General features: G+C 47.1%; 1 protein-coding gene across 10 annotated transcripts in view; it reads left to right on the top strand.

The window, feature by feature from the left end:
• The window catches only part of MYT1L (myelin transcription factor 1 like), a 760,642-nt gene that overhangs the window by 524,592 nt on the left and 221,876 nt on the right, over window positions 1-14,174 (top strand). The gene's annotated exons all lie outside the window — the stretch shown is intronic.

The following is a 14,174-nucleotide window of genomic DNA, read 5'->3' on the forward strand; positions in this document are numbered from 1 at the left end:
ACCTACCTCTGTGTCATCAAGTATACTATCCATCTATACCTGTGCTGCATTTTAGTTGTGCGCAGTATTATATAGTAGGAGGACAGTGCAGAATTTTGCTGACAACCAGTATATATATAGCAGTTTGGTACAGTAGTCCACTGCTCTACCTACCTCTGTGTCATCAAGTATACTATCTATCCATACCTGCCTGCATTTTAGTTGTGCTCAGTATTATATAGTAGGAGGACAGTGCAGAATTTTGCTGACCACCAGTATATATATAGCAGTACGGTACAGTAGTCCATTGCTCTACCTCTGTCTCATCAAGTATACTACAAAAGTTCAGTAAAACGACCCAAAAATCAAAATTAAAAGCATCTGATGAGAAGCGTAAACTTGCCAATATGCCATTTACGACACGGAGTGGCAAGGAGCGGCTGAGGCCCTGGCCTATGTTCATGGCTAGTGGTTCAGATTCACATGAGGATGGAAGCACTCATCCTCTCACTAGAAAACTGTAGTGCCACTCCTAAGTGGGCCAGGTGTTTGTGTCGGTCACTTGGGTCACTTAGCTTAGTCATCCAGCGAACTTGGTGCACCTCTTTTTTTCTTTGCATCATGTGCTGTTTGGAGACTATTTTTTAAATCGACCATCCTGTCTGACACTGCAGTGCCACTCCTAGATGGGCCAGGTGTTTGTGTCGGCCACTTGGGTCGCTTAGCTTAGCCATCCAGCGACCTTGGTGCACCTCTTTTTTTCTTTGCATCATGTGCTATTTGGGGACTATTTTTTAAATCGGCCATCCTGTCTGACACTGCAGTGCCACTCCTAGATGAGCCAGGTGTTTTTGTCGGCCACTTGGGTCGCTTAGCTTAGCCATCCAGCGACCTTGGTGCACCTCTTTTTTTCTTTGCATCATGTGCTATTTGGGGACTATTTTTTAAATCGGCCATCCTGTCTCACACTGCAGTGCCACTCCTAGATGGGCCAGGTGTTTGTGTCGACCACTTGGGTCGCTTAGCTTAGTCATCCAGCGACCTCGATGCAAATTTTAGGACTACAAATAATATTGTGAGGTGTTCAGAATAGACTGGAAATGAGTGGAAATTATGGTTATTGAGGTTAATAATACTATGGGATCAAAATGACCCCCAAATTCTATGATTTAAGCTGTTTTTGAGGGTTTTTTGTAAAAAAAAAAAACGAATCCAAAACACACCCGAATCTGATAAAAAAATTTCAGAGAGGTTTTGCCAAAAAGCGTCCGAATCCAAAACACGGCCGCGGTACCGAATCCAAAACCAAAACACAAAACCCGAAAAATTTCCAGTGCACATCACTACTATAAAGTATAAAGTAGGTAATATATTTTTTTTAAATGTGCTTTTTTTTTTTATAACCCACAGGTCATTGTGAGATGGTATAGGTTGGATCTGAAATGCCGGTGGGTGGGTTGCTGCTGTTTAGAATCCCAGAGCAAGCTACCCCCTAACCCTTCCTTACTGTAGCCTAACCCTATCCCTCCCTCCCTGCAACCTAACCCTAACTGCCCCTCCCTGAAGGTAAACCTCCCCGCCCCCTGTGCTGCCCAACCCTAACCCTCAACGGGGGTGCCGAAGCCTAACCCCCTCCCTCCCCGCACCCAAAACCTAAACCCCCTTCCAACAGCCTAAATCCCCCCCAACCCCCCCCCCCCCCCCATCACCTGACTCACCTCTCGGGCATCCTGCCAGTCACTCGATCGGGATCCCGGTTGTCAGGATGCTGCCGGCGCAGGCATTGTGATCCTATTTAGATGCCGACATACTGATCAGTGTCGGGATTCCAGCATCAGTCTTTTGACAGCCGGAATCCCGACCGCCGGAATCCTGACCAGATCCCGATAGTATATATGTGCTTCAACATTTTGGTTAATTTGTAAACCAATTACCCCAAAAATAAAAAGCAAGTTTAGCCAGGATGCACCATTTCCAGATTTCCTTCTTTGAGCTTATGGGAGAGATGTTTCAAGCCTCGGAGACAAATAAAATGGAGAAGTTGCCCAAATCCACCAATCATCTTCTCACTAATTTCATAGACTGTGTAGAAAAATGACTGTTAGAATCTGATTGATTGGTTGCTTTGGGCAACTTCTCTACTTTAACTTTCTCCAAGGCTTGGTACGTCTCTCCCTCTATGTACTTTCTTAGTCATTCCAGTCAATGTCAATTCTGAGCCTTCATCTTTTTTTATTTCTTTCGACATTTACTAGTTTCATTCAGCATCCACCAATGAAAATTGGGAATACATCCCTGCTATTCCTTCAGAGTATAAGAGTGACTGTGGGTGGAGGATGGGAATGTTAGGCGTATGCAGTAAGGAGTTTGCAGTGGGGGTTGGTATTTAGGGGGGAAAAATTGGTACACCACCTAAAAATATGTTTTGACTTTTATCTAAAGTGTCCAAGTCAACATAGTATGATCACTTACAGTAGGAATGTGAGGAGCAGCACTGTTGAACCATTTACTTCTGCATACTTGCACGTGACGCCAAGAGATTTTATCTAGCTACGTGTAGACTTTACCAGATGTCGACAAACACTCAAGATCTCACAACTTCGAGTACTCAGTTGCCAACACCGCCAGTTCTGTGACAACACAACATATCCAACAGGTAGCTAGCTCTACAGTATATAACTATCTTACATACTTTATAATCTTGTGAAATTCTACTTGAGCAGACACTAAACACTCAGACTTCACAACCTTGGGCACTCAGTCCCCTGCACAATGATTTACACTGACGTGCGTTTGTACAGCTGTCCCAGGCTGCTCTGCAGTGTAGTACTGTAGTATGAGGACACTAGGAGCAGTATTGCCATCTAGTGGTTATTGCATGTATTACGTCTGCCCCTGACTGCATGCCAGGGACAGACATTTTACAGGATCTACACAATAATTCTACAATGCATGTCCTTAGTAGGACATAAGCAGCAGAAGTGGGTGCCCAAACCACAGTGCAACACTGAATCATTGGTAATGGCCAGTGGTGCCAAGAGAGGGGGGGGGGGGGAGAGGGTACAAATTACCCAGTCTGTCTGTCTATCTATATCTATATCTATATATGTCATGGCTGGCACTCTGTCCAAAATACTGTGCAATTTCCTGGGTGCCCTTAGCGGGATGACAGGTAGTATAAGCAGAAATACTGTGGCGCTCTTGAGACTTTCTAATGTAACAATATATTCTATTGATGACCACTAATGTTCAAGTCAACATTTCAGTTTATTAAACTTTAATCATAGTAAGTCCTGAAAGTTATGTTGTAAGTGTGTGTGTGTGTGTGTGTGTGTGTGTGTATACAGTGATTGCACTTACACGCTATAGCGCATCCTTTATCCCAAAATTACAATGGAGGATCCTCTTTCACAAAATGATGGTGTTCCAGGGAATGCGCTCTGCAACCAATGCAGCTTTTATGTGACTGTCCCACCATCCTAATAGTGAACACTTTTGTCCCAACTGCTGGGAGGTATGTCATGCTCCTGTGAGTGGGTACTTCTCATGTGCTAGACAGGCCCCCAAAGTGATGCAGCCATGCAACTAACAGGGTGTGGCCACACCCCCTGCAGGGGGGGCCCCAGGAAGTTACTGTACCAGGGCCCAGGATTTCTCTTGGCAGCCCTGGTAATGGCTCCCACAGTAGGTGAAAGGAGAAGCAAGCAGTGGCCATGGATACATGCAGGGGCGGGATTCAGTGGAGACAGGAAAAAGGAGACCCCTCCACCCCTCGACCCACGGTTGATTCTATTTCGGAGTGGGAGAAGGGACCTTCTGACGTATCTAGGGGAGGAGACACGTCACCAGGGGGAGGAGCTACGGGCGAACAGGGTCCCCGAAAAGTACCCTCGCGGGCTCGCTTCGCTCGCCACGCTTCGGGCTCGGTGGCTCGCTACGCTCCGCTTCGATCGCCACCTGATTACTAAAGGTAATAGTTGGTGGCGTGGATAGTGGAGGAACTATCCCGCTGGCATAGCTCCTCCCCCTTGTGTCGTAACTCCTCCCCCTTACGGAAAAGGTCCCTTAGCCCACTTGATTCTAGCATCTACCCTCGATCCACCTTTCACTTAGTTCAATACACTAGTTAAATGTAAGAGGTGCGGCGGTGCCTGCTGCCGTGCAGGTGTATTTTCGGTACTCACCAGGCGCCGCTCTCTCTCACCTTCAGGTACCGGAACCTTCAACGGACCTGGCAAATCTTCCGTCGGACCCGGACACGACGACCTAGGAGAAAGGAGATTGCTGAGTGCCGTCCTCCTAACTGTGGACCGAAACGCCCTCCGACCCAGAGAAAAATAGTGCGTTCGGGCTAGGTGAGGGTCATCCCAGGCGTCCGCCTCAGAGCCCGAATTTCACCTATTGGCACTCTCGCACCAGGTGGAAATTCTACCTTGCACCGGCGTGCAAGGCTCACCGTTCGCCCTGAAGGAAGGGAGACAGATAGGGACACACACAGAAGGAACACACAGACCGATGTTACTCACCGTCCTACGTCTTGTACTCCGATCTTCTCCACTTACAGGTCCCTGTAAGGAGGCAAAGAGAGAAACAGCCGTGCAGGGCCTCACTCTAACCTAGTGTGCATCCGCTACACTAACTACATAAACAAAGCCCTCAAACTGGCTCAAGTGTGGGTGGTGCAACACAAACTATGCACAAACTCTATAACAACATTTTGCCCTGCACGGTAACAACACACACATCGGAGTACAACATCAAACGGTGTGGTCCCTTTAGATCCCTACCTACACTCTGGGGGGGGTGGACGCCGCACAGCCTACCCACCTCCTGTACCCTACCCTTATGTGGGCCTCAGGCCTGCCTACCTAAATACTTCAGGGTGGCCTGGGCCTAGCGCCCAGTGCCACCTTTATTCACCTCGGGGGAACTTATTCCCTGGGCCTAGCGCCCCCTGACTGCACACAGGCCGGAGGCCTGACTTCACCCACGGGCCTAGTGCCCGCCTAACTTGTCACCCGTTGGGTGACCTGGGCCTAGCGCCCAGGGTCACCTTATGTTACCCTGTTCGGCCAGAATATACAAGGGCCTAATGCCCTCTAATGCCCCACAGGCCTATTGCCTGATATGCCCCTCGGGCCTAATGCCCGCCTAACCGTCCCACAGGCCTGTGGCCTGACTATTCCTAAGGGCCTAGTGCCCAACTGTGCCCCAGGCCTAGTGCCTGCCTATCCGGGCCGGGGGGGTTCCCCGGCTACTCGTGGCCACGGGCCTGGAGGGCCCGACTAAATGCCCCACGGGCCAGGAGGCTCGACTAAATGCCCACGGGCCGGAAGGGCCCGACTACGTGCCCACAGGCCGGGAGGGCCTGACTGTGCCCACGGGCCTAATGCCCGAACACCCGGTGGTCTAGGGAGGAGAGAAGGGGGCACCTTAGAAGGGCCTACCTGCGGTGGAGAAGGCTGCAGTGGGGAACTGCACAGCTCAATTGCTTCCCACCACTGCAGCGCTTCTAGGCCTGGATGAACTCTTCTGCCGCTGGCCCGTCCTGGCCAGCGGCGCCGCCGTCTCCTCGCCGCGTCCAGCCGCCGCTGGACATCTTCTTCCAGGAGCCCGACGTCTTCCAGCCTCTTCAGCGGCCACCGGAGCTCTTCTTCCCATGGCCGTCGTCTTCTCCTCCACGCCGGACTATCTTCTGCGCTCCGGCGCGCTGACGACCTTCTCCGCTGCTCCCGCCCGGCGTCTTCTTCTGACTTCGCGCCCCCGCGCGCGGACCTATCTTCAGGCTCCCGCCCGGCGGCTGACGTCCGACGCCGGGGGCGGGGCCTATGACGCGGCGAATGCCGATTGGCTCGCCGCGCCCCTCTCCGATTGGCTGCCGCTCCGAGAGCCGCGATTGGCTCCCGGAGGGCGCCAACATTCAAATGCCCCTGCAGCCTCTGGTCCGGTGCAGGGAAAAGGGTAATCCCTGCACCGGACACCCGCCGCCGCCACACACTGACAGGCGCTGGGGACAGACAAGCTGTCCCAGCGCTGTCAGAGACATTGTCCCGCAGGGGACACAGGCGCCCTGGCTGCTGCAGCTGGAATGTGTCCTGTAAAACAGGACACATTCCCACATATATGTAAGATTTTAGTTTCAAAAGGAAATAATAAGGCACCATTAAAACCATAAATTCAGTTAAAATGAAATAGATTTGTAGGATTGATACCGATGTCATAGTAAACAGTATATTGATTATATAGCTATATGGGATCATTTGAAAGTTACACTTTAGGCAGCTGATAATACATGTAAATGATCTGAAAACCTGCAAACTAATATGAAATCTTCACATAAACTGTACATTAACCACTTAACTGAGGATTATTCCCTTCGAAACCGTTCATAACATTGTTCTAATAATTTTTTTTTATTTTATATGGTTTAAAAAGTTTTTTTTTTTTTTAAATGTATGTTATTCACAAATGCAGAAAGGATCTCCTCTTGAAAAACTGAGGGAGGGGGGCAGTGGGGCAGTGATGTGATCTGACCAGGGGCAGATTGGGATGGAAAACCAGCCTGGGAAATTGATGGAGGCAGCCTGAATGGGGGCGGGGTCTGTTGAGGGGGTGGGGTCTGTAAAAGGGGGCGAGATCCCTCCTTATAGGGCCTGATTATGAATCAGAAGGTTTTCACATGGTTCAGTTAAGATACCAGCATTCGGCATCCCAGCATTCGGAAATGCAGATGCCGGAATCCCGACATGAATTGGACTGCCGATGCCGGCATCTCAGCATGAATTGAAATGCCGGCGCCGGGATGCCGAACAACGGAATCCCAATCTAGCTGGCGGACTTCATTACTGTAAGCTGCGGATGGGGGGACTTAGGGGTGGGAGGGTTAGGATTAGGCTGCGGGTAGGGGGACTTAGGCTGCGGTGGTGGGAGGGTTAGGGTTAGGCTGTAGGTAGGGGGGGATTAGTGTTAGACACCCCCAGGGAGGGTTAGGGTTAGGTTTAGGCTGTGGAGACGAATTCTACAGTCTCCAGAGTGCCGCCTTCCAAGAAACAGTCGCCCCGCACGCTGCTTCCGGTGCTGACTTATATGGACGCCGCAAGAGGAAGAGCTTCTGTGCTAGTTGTCTAGTGGGGATTCTGGTTACTCAGAACCCCCCCCACCCCCCGCCCCTCTGCATGCATCACTGGCACTTCCATGACTGCGGCCCACACCTCCTTTCCTACAGCCAGCGTGGCCAGGCACTGAGCCTCCGCTGGCTGTGGGGCGGTCGCTGCAGCCCGGACTAGGACACAATAGAAGCGGTGAGACTGGGGACACCATGCCTGTCAGGGGAGAGGGAGGGAGGTAGTGCGCCGGGCAGCACATCGGAGTTTGATTGAGCTTCTGCACATGCACAGAAGATTTAACCTAACGCTGACTGACTGATTGGAGGCGAGCTCGAATCGCAGCCGGCCCAGTGAGTCAAGGAAACCGGCCATTGAGGGGACAACTGGACCGGCCTAGGGGGGTCTGGCATGGTGTCCCGGGGGATCTGGCCATGCCAGTAAAGTGGTTAAATGACAATATGTGCAAATTACATTGATACTCCTAGTAGGTTTGTAGTTACATTGCCAGCAGTCATGATACCGACGCCAGGATCCCGACTGCTGACAATGCTGACAGCCAGAATCCCGGCTAGCAGAGGCTGTTCCCTCTCATAAGTTTCCACAACACCCAAGAGTGGGAATAGAACCTGTGGCGAGCCACCGAGCCTGCAGTTTGGCGAGTGTAGCGAGCCCACAAGGGGAATCTTTGGGCTTGCCCCACAGCCAGCATACTGACAATCGGGATGCCGTTGTCGGTATACTGACGGGCGGCATTCTGATCGTCGGTAACTTACACTGATCCCCTCCTAGTATACTAACATTTCAGAATATTTTCTTTAATATCTAATTTCCAACTTTCAGTAACTCACCATTGGCAGAAATATGATTCAGGCCACATGTACCCACTTAGGTGTCATAGAAAATGTCAAAATTTTGCAGAGCAGTGATATTTTAAAATATCATGTATGGATAGTTCGGAGACGGTGACAGCTCTGTCTTCAGATCTACTCTGGAAATCTTCGCTCAGAATAAAATCATCACTACAAAGAGCTTATAGCTAATTGCCCAATGTCTGCACTTCTCATCGTAGTGAACAGAGATTGATGTCACAATATTCCAGATCATGAGTTTATTTAGAAAGAAACGCAGTGTTAGCGAGTCAGGAGAGTAGCCGCCAGTTACTCAGCTTGTAGGTGCTAGCACAAATTTGTCTAAATTTCTTGTCTCAGGTTTGTGCACTGATTTACATTTTTTTTCATTGACATGTAATATGTCCATGTTGCCGCTATAGGTAAAAATCAGACATACTGTATCAGGTTTTTTGTAAATGACACTAAAAACAAAATAAAAATAAGTAGTACTGGATAAGGATTTTCTAACTGAATAATAGAAAATTACATCAAATTTACAGGGGAATTAATTTTTTTGCTAAGGGTTTAAGCTTTAGTTTATGTATTTGTAATAATTGTCCTTAGCCGGTCACTCTCAAATCTAGTTTCACTTTACTATACCAATTTTGGCCAATTGACCAGATGCAGATCTCAGAATATATCTTGTATACCCAAACTCCGATTATTTATTTTTTGATGATCCCGAGCGCCAAGATCCTGACCGGATCCCATTGCTTTTATTGTAAAGGATTACTTATTAATTTGGGTCTAAACTTGCACAGTTCAGTAACATAATATCACCCATATACTTTCACTGGTCAAGAGCCAGATAGACTGAATTAGGGTCACAAGCATTTCTGACACATAACGGGTGTGGATTATTAGATCTACACTAAAAAGGTGTACAGTCAATAGGTCTACCTCTAATGGTAGAAATACATTAGGTCGACAGGGTCAAAAGGATGACATGGGTTAAGTAGTCAGTAGGAAAGGTTGACAGGGTCAAAGTGCTGACATGGTCAAAAGGTCGACATGTAAATGGTCGACACGAAAAAAAAAGGTAGACACAATTTTTGGGGGTGTTTTTTTGGGGTGTTTTTTTTCACTTTTCTGCCACAAACAAGCCCCAGTAGTGTAATACATCCCCTCACATGGCTTGCTTTGCTCACCATGCTTGAGGCAAGGTGCCTCGTTCTGCTACCGCTGAGCTGGGCACAGGTTACTATTCCCAATTGTAGTCCACGTGGATGGTAAAGTATGAAACAGTTGTAAAAAATGGGAAAAAATGAAAAAAAAACTTGTGTCTACCGTATGTGTGTCGACCATTGTCATGTCAACATTTTGACTATGTCAACCTTTTGACCTTTCGATCTAATGCATGTCTACCATTAGTGGTAGACCTATTGACTGTAGTCCTTTTTAGTGTAGATCTATAGTCCGGATACCCACATAAACAGCCCCATTGCATGCTCAGAAGTAAATGCAGATCTGTGCTTGCGTTCTTAGTTGTTCGCATCAATGTTGCCAGACCACCAGAATCATTGCTCATTTGCCATAGCACTACCCTTACCTCAAGAGATCTGTCTTAAAAGAGATGTGATCAGCTTTGACATGGCCGCGGAACATTTATACTATTGTATGTGCGAACGTCCAACAGCTGCCCAGTTACCGCACAGCCAGTTATCCACAAGTGGAGACGTGACTGCGACTGCATATGACTTGGAATCACTCGAAGTTGATCATGATGGCTTCCTAATCATGTGCAGTTGCTAAACACTGTGATATCTGTCCACAAAGCGGACTAATCTGCAACTATTAATCAGTCCCTAAAGTCAGTGGTTCCCAAGTGTTTTTGAATCACAATGCCTTAGAGTATCCAGTTTTGGAACTACTGCCTTAAGAGTTTAATTGGTCTCTTTGGCTGACTGCACTGTGCAAGTTTGCATTTATCTTTGTAAATAACACTCACTATCTTTATTAACAACATTATGCTTTGATGCATTTCTTCTTGACTCTGCTAGGACCTTGGGCCCAATTTCAAAAAGGTTGCTGATATACCAGCTCACTTCAGGTCAGGCTATGGTAGTGTGCTGTGCTAAACATTGGCTCTTAATTATGAAATCATTAAATTAAAATGAGCATAAAAATAAGCTTACCAACAAAGTTTGTGTACATTTGCTTGGGACACATTGTACAATTGGAAACATTCTGAGGGTCCTCCGCCAAGTGATGTTTTTCAAATCCACTGATTTTTGGCCGTTTTTGTAAACGGATTTAAACTGGGAATATCATTGAATGCAAAGCACGCCTGGTTTTGCATGTAATACTATTTCCTCTTTAAATCTTGTGGCAAAATCCGCAGAGTATGGTGGGTTCGAAAAAGCCTCTTGATACATATACTCTATTGACTTCATTCAAATTAGAAGAATTGCTACACTCAATGGCCCTCATTCCAAGTTGATCGCACCAAGCAACTTTTTGCTGCTGGTGCGATCAAGTAATCTCCGCCTGTGGGGGAGTGTATTTTAGCATAGCAAGGCTGCGATCGCTTGTGCAGCCCTGCTATGCTAAAAAAAAGTTTCACACAAATCAAGACCAGCCCTGGACATACTTACCCTGTGTGACGAATCCAGCGATGATGGGGTCAGCTTTGACGTCAGACATCCGCCCTCTGTTCGCCTGCGTCTTTTCTTACCACACCCCGAAAACGGCCTCCAACGGTCAGTTGACGCCCCGGAACGCCTTCCTGCAGTCAATCTTCTTGCTGTTGCCGCTGCGACTGCTTTCTCCGCTGTCAGCGTCATTGCCCGGCAATGGCTGTCGCCAGGCAACGACGCACGTACGCAATGCGCACGCCACACACGCGCATTCTAGACCCGATCGCACCGCTGCGAGGAAGTGCAGAGTGCGGTCGGGTTGGAATGAAGACCCATGTTTCAAATGTCTCAATGTTAAAAGATACATTTTTATATAGAATAAACAGGAAGTTTTGGTTAAATGCTGCAAAAACAAACAGAAAAAACAAAACAGATTGCAATTTCCACACTGCATACTGTAGGTCACAATCTCAGTTACAGAACAGAACAATTGGGCTATGTTTCAAGTATTACATTATTGATCTTTGTTTTTTATTCATACAGTAGCTGCAGCTCTTGCTGGCTCTTAACAATATCACAAATGTGGTGCAGGCCTGAGAGAGGTGAAAGGGTTATTTTTTTGTGCGTTTTCTTGCAGACGTTTGATATTAAGAACACTACTCTTCACATAGCAACCACAGTATACATGAGTCAAGTTTGTTTTCCTTCAAATAGCCACAGTTTTGATACTGCACAAATTCTATGACAAACACCCACGCATTTTACCCTGCATAGCTTACTTATGTGCGCCACTTGTCATCATCGGGAATGCACATTTCTAAGACAACAGTTTTAGCAATGACAGGCTAGAAAATATTCATACTGTATTTAATTTGTTTCTGCTTCTAACCCCCAGTAACATTCAGAAAATTGTACTGTAGCTTACATATAAAACTCCCCCTTGCCCATCTGAATATGTCAGTAAAATATACCAGTGGGAGCCAGGTATGAGAAGAGCTTTTATATAACCAGACCTGTGAATGCACTCTGATTTTCTGCAAGGCTCACTGATTAAAATCAGTGCTCTAACATCAGCAGCTTCAGCTCCCACAGGCGCAGAGGTTGTCATGTCTGTGTTAGGGGCAAGAATAGGCTGAGAGGGATTTAGGCGGCTTGTTTCATGAAAGGCTGGACAACACCTTGCGTTCATAAATAAAGTGACTTGAGCAGAAGATTAAATGTCTGCTGAGGTGAAATCTCTCATTGTATACAATGGGCTATGTTCTGTAAGCGTGGCAGAACCTGAAAATGTTCTTAAAAAGTCTTTGATGTAGCGACTCTATAAAGTTGCTCCCTGTTCTAGTAACATACTTTATTAATGATGCAAAAGTGTTCTTTGTCTTTTATTATTTCCTAGAAAGTACTCTTTTCAGTAAATACATATTCTTAAGGGTTTTTATTTTTTTCATATAGAGGGGGGATATTCAATAATCCTTGATCAATGATCGAGGGTAATTGTCTCGCCGGGGGCTATTCAATTAGTCCCGATAAGCCGGTGCGAGATGCGGCTTATCTGGGATTTGTTTCACCAGTCTCAGGCAGGTGAAGCAAAATCCCTCAAAACAGCCCTGTCCTTACCCAAAAACGAGTCTGTTTCTACCGAAAAACACACAGGTTTCGCCGGAACATCGGGAACAATCACCTGAAGCTTATTCGACACACACATCCTGTAGCATGGCATCTAGGAGCTGATTGGCTGGTACTTTATCTCCGTCCACTTTACCTCTCTCCAAGGCATAGAACGTAGACCTGTATTGTGGCAGTAAGAATCCTACTGTCCATCCACTTTCTACCTATTCTCATAAGAAGAGGAGGAGATAACTTATATTCTAAAAACCGAAGTACAATGGACAATCCTAAATACTAGCTAAGGACAACTTCCCATTCTACTTTTCGGTATAGAAAATATCATTATATGTTTGGAGGGAAAACAATAATTATCGGCTCACGCTTACAGATCATTTTCCATGACACTATTAGAGAACCATTAAATGCCTATAGAAGAGCGAGACAAAGGAAGATGCTTTATACATTAATCTCAATAAAGTAGAATACTGAGCGTTGCATATCAGCATTCAGCAGCCGATGTGTGAGTGTGGCAATGGCTACAATGAAAGGCTGCACTGCCTCTATCTGACAATACTACAGTACAACATACAAGTGGGAGGAAGGATTGGTGAGCTCCTGTTTTGGTGTTCTTATTTTTATATACTGTCTATTACATATCTTTCTATCGGGTTGGGGCTGGGAGACCGGCGCTGGGAATACCGGCGATCAGCATACCGACCCCAGGATCCCGGCAGAATGCCGGCTGGGGGGGCAGGCGCAACAAAGCTCCTTGCGGGCTCGCTGTGTTCGCCATGCAGTGGGCTTGGTGGCTTGCTGTGCTCGCCAAAGGTTGTATTCCCACTCTATGGGTGTCAAGGACACCCACGAGTGGGAATAGTCCCTGTCAGTTAGCATGCCGACTGTCAGGCTGGTAAGCGGACGGGATCCCTTTCTATCTACCTGTCCATGGCATATTTATAATGGGTGCAGGGTGTGCGGTGCACACAGGCCCCTGGGAAACCCTGTTCCCATTTCGTTACTTACCTCCTGCCTATCCCATACCGTTACTGACATCATCAGAAATATGGCATCTGCACCATACTTCTATTGCTTAATTCAGAACACAAGGTGCAGATACGTAATAGCCACACATAATGCCCAATTATAATGTATTCGCATCTACTGTATCTAATGAAGCAACCAACAGCCATTGGGGCATATTCAATTAGCAGCTGGCTGAATGTCAGCACTGACTATTCCCCGCAACTTTACCGTAGTAGCTGTGAGAAAAAGTCCATGTTAACGGGTACCCTCTGGGATTTAGGGCCTAATTCAGCATGGGTTGTAGTTGTGTGAAAAATCGCACAACTACAACCCTTTACATGCGGGAGAGACGCCCAGCACAGGGTCCCCCCGCTAACTTGCGAGTGCTTCACTCGCCATCTTTTTGGTCGCAGTGGCTGCATGTAACATGACGCAGCCACCGTGGCCCGTCCCGCAAACGGTACGGACTCGCCTGCGTTTCCAGACTGCACACCCCCAACGCCACCCTCTAAACTATGCATCAACGCCCCATCATGCGAATGCCTCTGCCAGTCAATCAGGCAGATGCGTTTGCATATGTGAGATGCCGTTGCGTACACAAACCGCAAAAGTGCTTCAGCATGCGAATGCATCATAGATGCGCTCCATGCTGAATTGAGACCTTAGTGCACTAGAAGACCCACACATTTCAGCAAATTATGCAGAATCTTTGGGTTACCACCAGGCATTACTCCACCAAATACATTTCCTATACAGTTCTTTGTGTGTATGCCTGAATTCGTACTGCGGCTTTGTAAGCACATCATTAGTATGCATGCACATTGTGAGTTTTTAGGGGCTTTTACACTAGCACAGTAGAAAAACAACAATTAACTCAGGGAACCTCAGCTTTTTTATCATATGTAAAAAAAATACAAACAATAATGTATTAAGTAAGTACTAGTATACAAGACATGTCATATACAGTACCAGGACATTCTGTATCCTCTCTG

Source organism: Pseudophryne corroboree, chromosome 4 (assembly GCF_028390025.1).
Source record: "Pseudophryne corroboree isolate aPseCor3 chromosome 4, aPseCor3.hap2, whole genome shotgun sequence".
In the NCBI taxonomy this organism is placed as follows: Eukaryota; Metazoa; Chordata; class Amphibia; order Anura; family Myobatrachidae; genus Pseudophryne; species Pseudophryne corroboree.